General features: G+C 41.2%; 1 long non-coding RNA gene across 1 annotated transcript in view; it reads right to left on the bottom strand.

The window, feature by feature from the left end:
* Window positions 1–4,992: 4,992 nt before the first annotated feature.
* The window catches only part of LOC138746437 (uncharacterized), a 32,393-nt gene continuing 26,399 nt past the window's right edge, over window positions 4,993–10,986 (bottom strand). The window contains exon 3 of the long non-coding RNA XR_011346956.1: window positions 4,993–5,740. This is a non-coding gene — a long non-coding RNA (uncharacterized lncRNA). The remainder of the gene's footprint in view (window positions 5,741–10,986) is intronic.

The raw sequence follows: 10,986 nt of genomic DNA, 5'->3' as shown, positions 1-10,986 counted from the left end.
GGTAGTGCAAAAACTAAACTGCACAGCGTAAACATGTAAATAAATAAAAGATCTGTAAGCAGATAACAAATGTAAACACATTGACTGCAATATAGAGAGAATTTTTTTAAAAATAAATGAAGTACACAAGTAAGAGTTCTTAAATGAGTTTGTCATTGAGGAGTCTGATGGTGGAGGGGTAGCAACTATTCCTGAACCTAGTGGTGCAACTGTTGTGGTACCTGTGCCTCTTTTCCGATGGCAGCAGCAAGAACAGAACATGTGCTGGATGGTGCGGGTCTTTGATGATTGTTGCTGATCTCCGACGGCAGCGTTCCCTGTACATGTACTCAATAGTGGGGAGGGTTTTCCCTGTGATGTCCTGGGCTGTGTCCATTATCTTTTGGAGGGCTTCACGCTCAGGGGTATTGGCGTCCCCATACCAGACCATGGCGCAGCTGGTCAGCACACTTTCCACCTCATCTCTGTAGAAATTTGCCAGAGCTTCTGGTGTCATACCAAACCTCTGTAAACTCCTGAGGAAGTAGAGGTGCTGACGTGTTTTCTTCATGATGCCGTTGGTGTGTGTTGGGTCCAGGAAAGATCCTCCAAGACGGTGAGTCCCAAGAACCTAAATTTGCTCATTCTCTCCACCTGATTCCCCAATGATCACTGGATTGTACACTTCTGGCTTTCCTTTCCTTTACTTCACCTTGTAAAATCCTTCTTGCTAATCCAGTTGTCTTTTCTACCACAGTGAGGTGCTGCAGGTAAGCACCTCACTGATATATAGATTTGAATATTTCATGATACCTTGGCAGAAATGTAGTTGACTCCCGTATTTAGTCCATGGTATGATTGCACCTGACTGGGGCTTCTGACCTCTGAATATATATGTGAGTTATATTGATTACTTGTCCTGTGCCAACCAATAGGCCAGTTCAGTGTTATGATCTAATCTTTCAGCCACTCAGCTACCTCCAAAACTACTTTAATTTTAACCCTATTTTTACTGAAAGATTCTCACTGCCCCATTGCCATGAAAATCCTACCAAATTCACATTGATGAAAAACTGCAGCACTTAAGGGAATATAATGGCAGTCACTTGCAGAGTCCATTAGCACCATGCAAAAGGGGCTTTAAATTTAGGCAGAATTAGACAGCGGAAAGCATTTAACTTGAAGGGAACAGCCAGGATACATTAAAGAATTATGCTTCAATCTCAGCAGCGCGATCTGTTTACAATCTGCTTTCAGTTCAACAACAAAAAGAAAGCGACTTCCTCAGCCTTGTCCAGTTCAACATGAAGCTCCTCCCTACCACCTCCGACACTGATTATTTAAACATTTATAACAGTAGTAGCCGATTCCAGCCATTGAAACCCATGCGACCTAATTACACCCAGTTAACCCACAATCCCACATGTTTTGGAGGGCTTCACGCCACAGCGACGCAAGCTGCAGTGCTGATTGTAGGGATGTTCCCAAGCCTAGCCTATAGGGTCAATATTCTATGCAAATTATAAAATCTCACAGCCTAAGTCTTTGCAGTCTTCATTTAGTCTGGTGTTGCTCATGGATTGGAGTATCTACAGTCCTGTAGACATAATGGTATAGTTGGTGAATCCCTGGAGAAAGGATGACAGCCAGTTAGTGATATCTTGACTGATAGCTTTAAAAAGAGAATCAGAATATATTGTCATGAACAAGTCATAAAATTTGGCATTTTGTAGCAGCGTCACAGCGCAAGTATTCACCTTATGAAAATAAATAAAAATAATGCACAGTCCAAGTAAGGCAGTGTCTTTGGCTCATTGATCGTTCAGGAATCTGATGGCAGCGGGGAAGTGTGGTGATACACCGCTATGCTATTGCAGGGTGTGACCTGTGTACCTGCAGGAAGAGCACTGGAGGACAACACCTGGTCGGCTGCCAATCATCCGCCGGGATATAAGCCACATCTGGCCCCTCGAGGTCAGTCACACAGAGCTAGCACAGTTAACTGCAGCAGGGACTTGAAGTGGAATAATGCCTGTTGATCAGTCTTTAAGACTTGTGTCTGCCTTCTTTACGACAGCGCACCAGAGGAAGAAGCCGTCCTTGTGCCACTGAGTCCTCGTCTTCATTTTCTCAATGGTAGCAGAGTGAAGAGGGCATGGCCTGGGTGGTTGGGGTCCTTGAGGATAGTGGCAGCTTTTATAAAACACTACCTCTTGAGGGAAGTGAAGTCTGGTGGCCACGATGTCGCAGACCAAGTTACCAACTCTCTGGAGTTATTCCTTGTCCTGAGCTTTGGCACCTCTATACCAGACAGTGATGCACCAGCCAGAATGCTCTCCGTGGTGCACCTGCAGAAGTTTCAAGAGTCTTCAGTGACATAAGGAATCTCCTCGGGCACCTCACAAGGTATAGCTGCTGGTGAGCTTCCTTCGTGATTGCGTTGACATGGAGGCTCCAGGAGAGATCCTCGGCGATGTTGACTCCCCGGAATTGACCCTCTCTACTACTGAGCCCTTAAAACTGGATGCCAGATAGATGTAGTACAGGTGGAAAAATGGGAATTCACAACTCCTGCCCCAACTCCGTCCCCACATATCCCAATATAAACCCTGGATCCCCGCCAAAACCCAGTATTGTACTCTCTGGCCTTGAGTGCTCTCAGTCGCACCACAGCTAAGACACAGATATTTCTCTTGCGCCCTAAAAGTTCTATTTCCAATCTTAAAAGTTTCAAAATTTCACTTTGGACTTCTGACAGCCAACACAAGTAATACAATTTGCTGTTAAACCTGCTACCAGGCAACTTTCTTGCTTGTGCATTTTTCCTGAATTATTATTTTTTATAACGATAAACATAAATCACAGTAGGTGTGTGCACTGTGTCTTTGTGGAAAAGGGATTAAGTGACGAGGAAGGAGGCGGTGGAGTGAGATTATACCTTGAGTAATTTAAACCCACGACCACTGATATTTATGTTTTCTCCATCTGTCATTCAGAGTTTACCTGAATTGGGCCCACTCACCAAACATGCCATGTTTGTTAATCAAAGCTTCATGTTCCCACTGATTGTGTGAGATCGAGCAGGATCAGTGTCCAGACACAGGAATATTTATAAGAATTAGAAATCTATTGAGAATTTGAGTAGTGCATACCAATTAAACTACAAAATGAACAGCACACTTTTAAGGAGTTTTAATGCTTTTTGAAGGACTGAACACCTGCGTTAAAAATGTTTATTTTTGCTGAAAAAACAATTTTAAGTTAAATTAATAAAAAACAAAGTTCATTAATCTTCAAAAACATTAAGAAATATCTTTTGATGGAATGCAAAATAGAAATAATAGTTTAAATTTAGACATAGAGCATGGTAACAGGCCCTTTTGGCCCATGAGCCCGTGCCGCCCAATTTCACCTTTTTTGACCTACAATCACCAGTACGTTTTGAACGGTGGGAGGAAACCAGAGCCCCTGGGGAAAACCCACACAGACATGGGCAGAACATACAAACTTCTTAAAGGCATCGCAGGATTTGAAACCCCCAGTCCCAATCGCCCCTGTGACGACATTGCCCTAACCATTTTGCTAAACGTGCCATCCCGTAATGTTCTATTATCCTACTCAATTGCTTCATGAAGGATTTTATATTTGTTATTAATGTTTATTTGTGATGCATACATTTTAGCAGAAGCTTGAAACCCAACCAATCCAGTCTCTTTTGCATTTTGTACAGAATTTCCCAACCGTGCCCATAGAGGATTATCATTTGCATTGTATTGACCTGTAACTTGTAGCCTGTGGTTCTTGCTAACACTATGTGGAAAGCTCCCCCTGTAGATGAGCTGGTTGCTGCTTATATCGTGCATAGCTACCTTTAAATATTACAGAGGTGAAGCCTCACTGATTGACGTCACTTTTGCATACTTGCCAGCTTCCCTGAGGCAGCGCACTTGTAGACAAGAGCATTTTTGCAGTTTGTGGTCATGTGGTGCATAAAACCACTATGGGGCAGAATAGGATCTCTATCTCATCTGTCAGTAATTATAATATTAGTGAATTTCTGCATCAGTAATCTGAAGGCCAACTCTTTGGTGGTTACAGGTGCCTGCTTCTTCAGCTGTATCTTCCCCTCACCCTTCTCGGGATTTAAAAAAATCTCACTTTCCCATTTTTTTCTGGAGGAGATTGTGTAAGATTTTCACGTTTTTCCTGATTCCTACCATTGCTACTGTGAACTGTGGCACCCCCACCCTTCTCGGGATTTAAAAAAATCTCACTTTCCCATTTTTTTCTGGAGGAGATTGTGTAAGATTATCACGTTTGTCCTGATTCCTACCATTGCTACTGTGAACTGTGGCATGAAGGTTTTGTTTCCTGAACATTTTTGGGTACAGTCTATGGATTTTGGGCTGTTGATCATGAAAATGATCTTAAAATTTTCCTATTACATTCAGTTTTTTTAATATAACATATCTTTGTGATTTCCTGTCATAGTTTGTCTACTAATATATTGCCAACAAGGCCAGCTGTTTTGGTCAGACCAAGCATGCTTGGGCATGCACTTAGTGCAGGTACTAATGCAAATGTTATCTTCGGTCTGGACATACAGGGAAGGCATTTAAAGATGTTATTGAAATTTTTCTTGGCAATGACAGGGCACCAAACTACATCCAGGTGATTGACAACATGCTTCAAGCCTACAAAACCATTAAGTGCAGCATTACATTAAAACTTCATTTTCTGCATTCGCACTTGCACTTCTTCCCTGCTGATCTTGGTGCAGTCAATGACGAACAGACTGAAAGGCTTTACCAGGACATTGCGACCATGGAGAAATGGTATCAGGGCAACTGGCATCCATCAATGTTGGCCAACTGACACGAGAGGCATCAGATGCTGAGTACACACGAAAATCAGCGGCAAAACATTTTTAGGTGCATTGAACTAACACAATGAGTTAGCATCATTATGCAATTAAGCACGCTAAATTAATTAGAAAGGTTAATGTTTCTCCAATAAATCTGAAATTATCTTTGTGTTCAGCTTGAAGTTGTCTATCGTAATCCCCAATTTTTTTTCAGGAAGCAAACCTTTTGAAAATATTTGTTGTCCAGTGTTATGAATGATTGCAGAGTGACTATGGAATCACAATTTAATGTGGCTTGTTGCAACAGGTTAAAGTACCAAGGCACTCTATAAATTGTAATAAAGGAAACAGTCAACTCTGTCATGAAGGCAGATAGATGAACAGAAGCAGATTTGGGATAACTGAAAACAATCAGAATAACTTAAAACAAAAACGTTCAATAGTTATGAAGATGAATTATGTTTATGTGTGGCATTCTTATGGGTCTATATTGTCCCTTGTTTAAGCATTAAGATTTGAGATTCCTTTATTGTCATATAGTAAAATAGGTGTAATATTACACAAAATTGGCTTTAGTCTACCTTAAGGCAGACAGATTCAACATCAGAGTCATAGAGTCATAGAGTGTCCGTGGATTCGGCTCCGGTGCTCCCGCGAGCACCCGATCCAAACCTCTGACACAATCAGGAAGCCTTAGGCTCCCTTGGTACTCCTACATCCTGGTAATCCCCTGCAGCCAATCTCGAGCAGTCTTCAGCCTGGTGTGAGTCCTTTAACCACAGTCGCCCGCAGCCTGCCTGGGTTTCTCGGCTTGAGTCATCAATTGCCCGCCGCCTGTGTGTTTTTCAGCCACAGAGCCCCTCACTGGTTTCATCTTGTTCGTTGGCTTTGTATTTACTGCAAAAATCAAGAAACAACAGATTCATGCAGACATGATTACGTTTTTAAGGAAAATTAACTTAATAAACAACTTTGCTGGCTCAGGGGCTACTTGGAGACCCTTCACTCCATAAGAAATACATTCTGCTTTCCTTTGTGCTTCAACAAACGCTGATACAGGAACATCCAGTCCACAAAATTATGAGCATTTCTATTGGCACACTTTAAGAAGTGCCAACATCTCCTCTCTACCCCAATTATACGAAAACTGCAGGTAATCCCTGTCTAAAATATAATCAAAAAATGCTGGCAGCACTTAGGGGATTAGGCAACATCCATGGAAAGAGAAGCAGGGTTAATATTTCTAATTGGAGATCTTCGTTAGATTTTAATGGTGGCCTCCTCTCCACTACTGAAATTCAGCCTGAGCATCTAAGTGTTGCTTATAGCCAATTCTGATTGGCCGATTAGAATGATTGGCAGCTGGTGTTAAACCAATCTGAATGTAGAATTTATCTCAGTCAAAGTTGTTCACATTACACAGGAAATGTAGTTTCCTTTCTATTTTTGAAATCTCAATGTGAACAATAACATAACCTCCCTTTGGTATATTTTTATGTGATTGTTGAAGCACCAGTGAGCTGCAGTATACTGACTTATAAATTGTAATAAAGGAAACAGTCAACTCTGTCATGAAGGCAGATAGATGAACAGAAGCAGATTTGGGATGACTGAAAACAAGTGGGGAAAAAAAGGGAACAAATATATTAAGGGGCTCCCATAAATTAACATTGGGATAAAGTATAAAGCTATTAGCCTCATGGATATTCAATATTATTTTATTGCCATTCAATAAAACAAAAATGTGATATTACATTAAATTTTCCATTAATTTACACTAAGGTAAAGATATGCCATCAGCAAAAATTGCCCAGTGCCCCTTACAGCCAGTGAAAGAGAAGCAAAAGAGAGTCCCCCAGAGTTAGTGTCCATGCAGAGCCCGTCACTGGTCTGCCGCCTTGATCATCATCCAGAGGGTAGCCTCCTCTGCTTCTCAAGCGCGGGTTGGGGGGAAAGTGTTCTCTCCATTTTCTGGTGCCCAATGCCAATCTTCTGCTTCCCCGGTGTCTGCAACCCCTTGCGACTACTGCTGATCATATAAAAGATCCACCATCTTGGGCCAGACCCTGTGGTCACGGGATTTTGAAATGAACCATATCAGTTTGCTCTTTAATTTTATATTAGTCTATTTAATCTCACTGAAGTGAGATTCTATTATAAGCTTAAGGATTGAGTGCACTTATTGTAATAAATGCGTCATATTTTGAAAGTCAATTTCATAGTTGTGCAACAGAGAGACATAACCTTGGCACAACAACCAGCTAGTAAATTTCCAATTGCAGATGACAACATAAGGACCTTTTAGTTTCGTTAATAGATGATGCACTGATGACTATTGCAAATCTCCCCGGTGCTGCGTGGAAACATTTGGTCCAGTTATCTCCTGGAGGTCAACTCTAAACAAACAGTACAGCTTCATCATCACCTGTCTCCAGAGAAACTAGTCACGTTTGCATTTCTGCCTTATCTCCTTTCCCTCCCCATATCATCCATCCTTCACCCCTGCCCACCCCCCCCCCCCCTTATGTCTTCCCTCTTTTCCTCCCTTCTCTTTCTCCACATTCCTCCACCCCACAGCTACCTTTGGCATTCCACTACCTGGACTGCAGAGGGTTGAGGAGTAAAAGAATTTAATGCCGGAAACAGGAGGTGTAAGAAAACCTTGATTGAAAGCCTTGTGTTGGAGTCAATCTATGCTGAATCTATGTTTCAATTGAAACATTAAATTTCTTATCCCACAGATGCTGCCCAAATAGTTGAGAAATTTGTGAAATTTCCTGCTTTTATTTCTGATTTTTGTCTTTGATTATGCAGTTATTTGCAATGAGCACTTATCTCCTCAATCTCAGAGGAATTAATGACTTAAAAGGGATTTTATAAACTGAATTGTGGTAAGAAATCCTGACTTGAAGTTTAACCTGAAGTTTTGTTTCTAATTGATCCATAGGTCTCCAGACCACAATGCATTGAGTTATATGACCTGAAGCATCAGGAAAAACTCAATGCATTTTAGAAATGGAAACCGTGACATTGTTAAGAATCTATAACATTCATTATATTACAACATGTTCCTAAATACAGTCTTGGAATTATGTTTTGTTATTTTTAACTTAATAAAAGCAAAATTACATTTTAGACTTAAAACCATAAGGATGAAATAGTGTTGCAACTGTGGAACTAGATGAAAAATCTAATAATGAGATGTATATGGACTTGAATTCATCTGTGGGAAATGGAATTAAACAAATTGGCAACATTATATTCAATTGCATTGTTTATTTCACATGTGTTAGAGTGATTTCTCTTTGATATCAATAAACCTTATTTTTATCAAGCCGACTTGATGGAAAGCATGTTGATGACAAGAGAAATCAATGGAGCGACTTCATCGGGGCTAAAGGGCTTGTACTATGTTGTACAAGCCCAGGGCTGTGTGGAGTTTATTGGTCCTCTCAAAACCCAAACTGGACATAAGTGAGTATGTTAATAGTGAATAGGTGTGGCTTGATTGCACATCGATGGCACCTTCCATTTCTTTGAGGAGATGGGATTCTGAATGTCAAAGAGCTGGTGTCAGAGCATTGAGGCAATTTCAGGAAAATCTTTGAGTTGGTGTGGAGGAGACTCGCTATTGAAAGGGTCTTGAAGAAGGGGAGGTTGTGTGTGCTTTGCATCTACAACCTACGATCGTGGGACAGCACAGTTAGCATAGGGGCAGCACGGTTAGTAGTGTAGTGGTTAGCGCAAGGCTATTATAGCACCTGTAGATGAGGTTCGAATTTGGCACTGCCTGTAAGGAGTTTATACATTCTCCCCATGTCTGCATGGGTTACTCCAGGTGTTCCAGTTTCCTCCCACCATTCATCTTATAGCACACCAAACTTCAGTGATTTCTTCTCAACTTGGTCCCAAAACTCTGGAGTTACTCTCCACCACCCAACATTTCCTATCAACCACCAATCTTCACCTCTCCACCTGTCTTTTCTGTGTTAGGCAACTCTGTTAAAAAGCAGTTGCTTTCACCAAGATTGTCCGTATCTCCCAATAGTGCCTAATGAAACTCAGTGTCAGTCCTACTTATATCATCAGTTTGTTTCATAATTTTCCAATCTTAGAATGCAAGTCTTTCCATCTGGTATTGATAATGGAGAGAAAATAACTTTTAGTTTATTATTTATTGTTAATATTGTACTGTGGAGGGTCATGTGATCTCTCTGGAGGGAACTTGATTGGAAACCACCGCATATGTCAATAAACTCACCTTGTAATATGCCTTATAATTAAAAAAAACACACACATCACCATTGTCTCTGTTAATTACCTGGGCTGGCCCAACTGACTAGCAGAGGGGTGTACAGCCCAACAAGTGGAGCTGCTGGGTCTCTTCCCCCCACCCCCCACCCCGTGGAATGAAGTCAAGCTCCACTCAAGATCATGATCCAGAGCTTACGGTGAAGAGTTGTTGTCAAGGTGTGGCCAGAAACAGTTGCAGGGCTTTGTGTGGTGCGCTAACTAATCGTCATTGTACTGTGTTTCTTTATCTCATTTAATTTTAGTGTCATAACTGCATTAGGTCAAGGGGTGGTGGGTACTGTTGATGCATCTTCCTTTAAATCTTGCGTGGTTTATTGCTTGTTTAGTTGCGTCTGTATGTACTCTTGTGATTCCCTGTGGCAAATTTCCCTCGTGGACAAATAAAGACTGTTGTTACAATTGATCTGTGTCTCGACTCATTATTTCTCGGATCCGTTGAACTAGTTCCTCACATAACAAACATTCTGTTTAATGACTAGAACACGGGTACCTTACCCTGAGAGAAATATCAGATTCTGAACCATTAATTATTGATCAGTTATGAAAACCACATGAACTCTAATTTCCGTGGTCTCTTTCCGCATAACATTATGGGAGATTGGGTTCTGAAATCTGTAATGCTCCGTGGTAACGATGGGAATTCAGCAGGTGGAAGTTTGGAGCCTTATGTAAAGTTATTGGATGTTCTGGCATTGGGTTTAATGACACTCATTCTGAACAAAGAAAGGGTCTTTCAATCGAAGTGTGTGAAATTAGTCAAGTTTATTTTCATCTGATTGTACGAGTACAACCCGATGAAACAGCATTCTCTAGTCCTCAATGCAAATACATGCAGACATACAACCAGACATAACACACATATATACAGACAAACAATGCATATACTGGACAACTATTTCATCTATATTAATAAATAAATAATATTGTTTCATGAATATGAGAATCTCGGATGGTTAGAGTGAGCAGTTTCTTTGGTGGTTCAGCATTCTCACTCCCTGTAGAAAGGAGACATTCCCCAGCCTAGTCGTGCTGACTCTGAGACTCCTGTAGCTCCTATCTGATGGGAGCAGCTGAAAGCTGGTGTGTGCTGAGTGGAAGAGGTCCTCAATGATTTTGCATGCCCTCTTCAGACAATGATCTTTATAGATAATGTCGAAGGGGGGTGGGTAGGGAGACTCCAGTGAACCGATCCTGTGGATTGACCTCCAATCCATTTCTCTGCACCAACCGTACCAAACGGTGATGCAGCCGGCCAGGATGCTTTCGATGGAGCTCCCATAGATGGTTGACGTAACGGTGGCTGGTAGCCTTGCCTGTTATTGCTCCTTGCTGTTACAACTTCCTGACAAGTGATGTTATGTTGAGTATCTACAATAGGTCACTAGTTTAGTTAACTCCAAGCAACTTGGTCCTCTTCACTCTACTACAGAGTGGTTGATGTGTAGCGGAGGGTGGTCATTCCTGGTTTTCCTGAAGTCTGCGATCATCTTTACACCATTTATACTCGCACCATTTCACGAGATTTTCCACCTCTTCTCTATAGAGCGACTCATCGTTGTTGAAACAGTGACACTCTTTTTATAATTGTCAAACTATAATTCTTGTACTCAAATTTCTATTTTCGACGGAATCAAGTTTTTGAACAATTACATGTTGAAATGAATATAGTACTAAATTAATATATTGGTTTTGATATCATAAGTATCATTCATGATGCCCATTAAATTGTTTACCCACAGCTCAACAAAACCTACAGGTAACTAATTTGTCGTCGTGGTTCCGGAGTTCTAACCAGGTCAATGATAGGCACTTTACTGCCTGCACCGCAA

This window comes from Narcine bancroftii, chromosome 12 (genome assembly GCF_036971445.1).
Source record: "Narcine bancroftii isolate sNarBan1 chromosome 12, sNarBan1.hap1, whole genome shotgun sequence".
In the NCBI taxonomy this organism is placed as follows: Eukaryota; Metazoa; Chordata; class Chondrichthyes; order Torpediniformes; family Narcinidae; genus Narcine; species Narcine bancroftii.
This window is presented reverse-complemented; position numbering and strand designations above follow the sequence as displayed.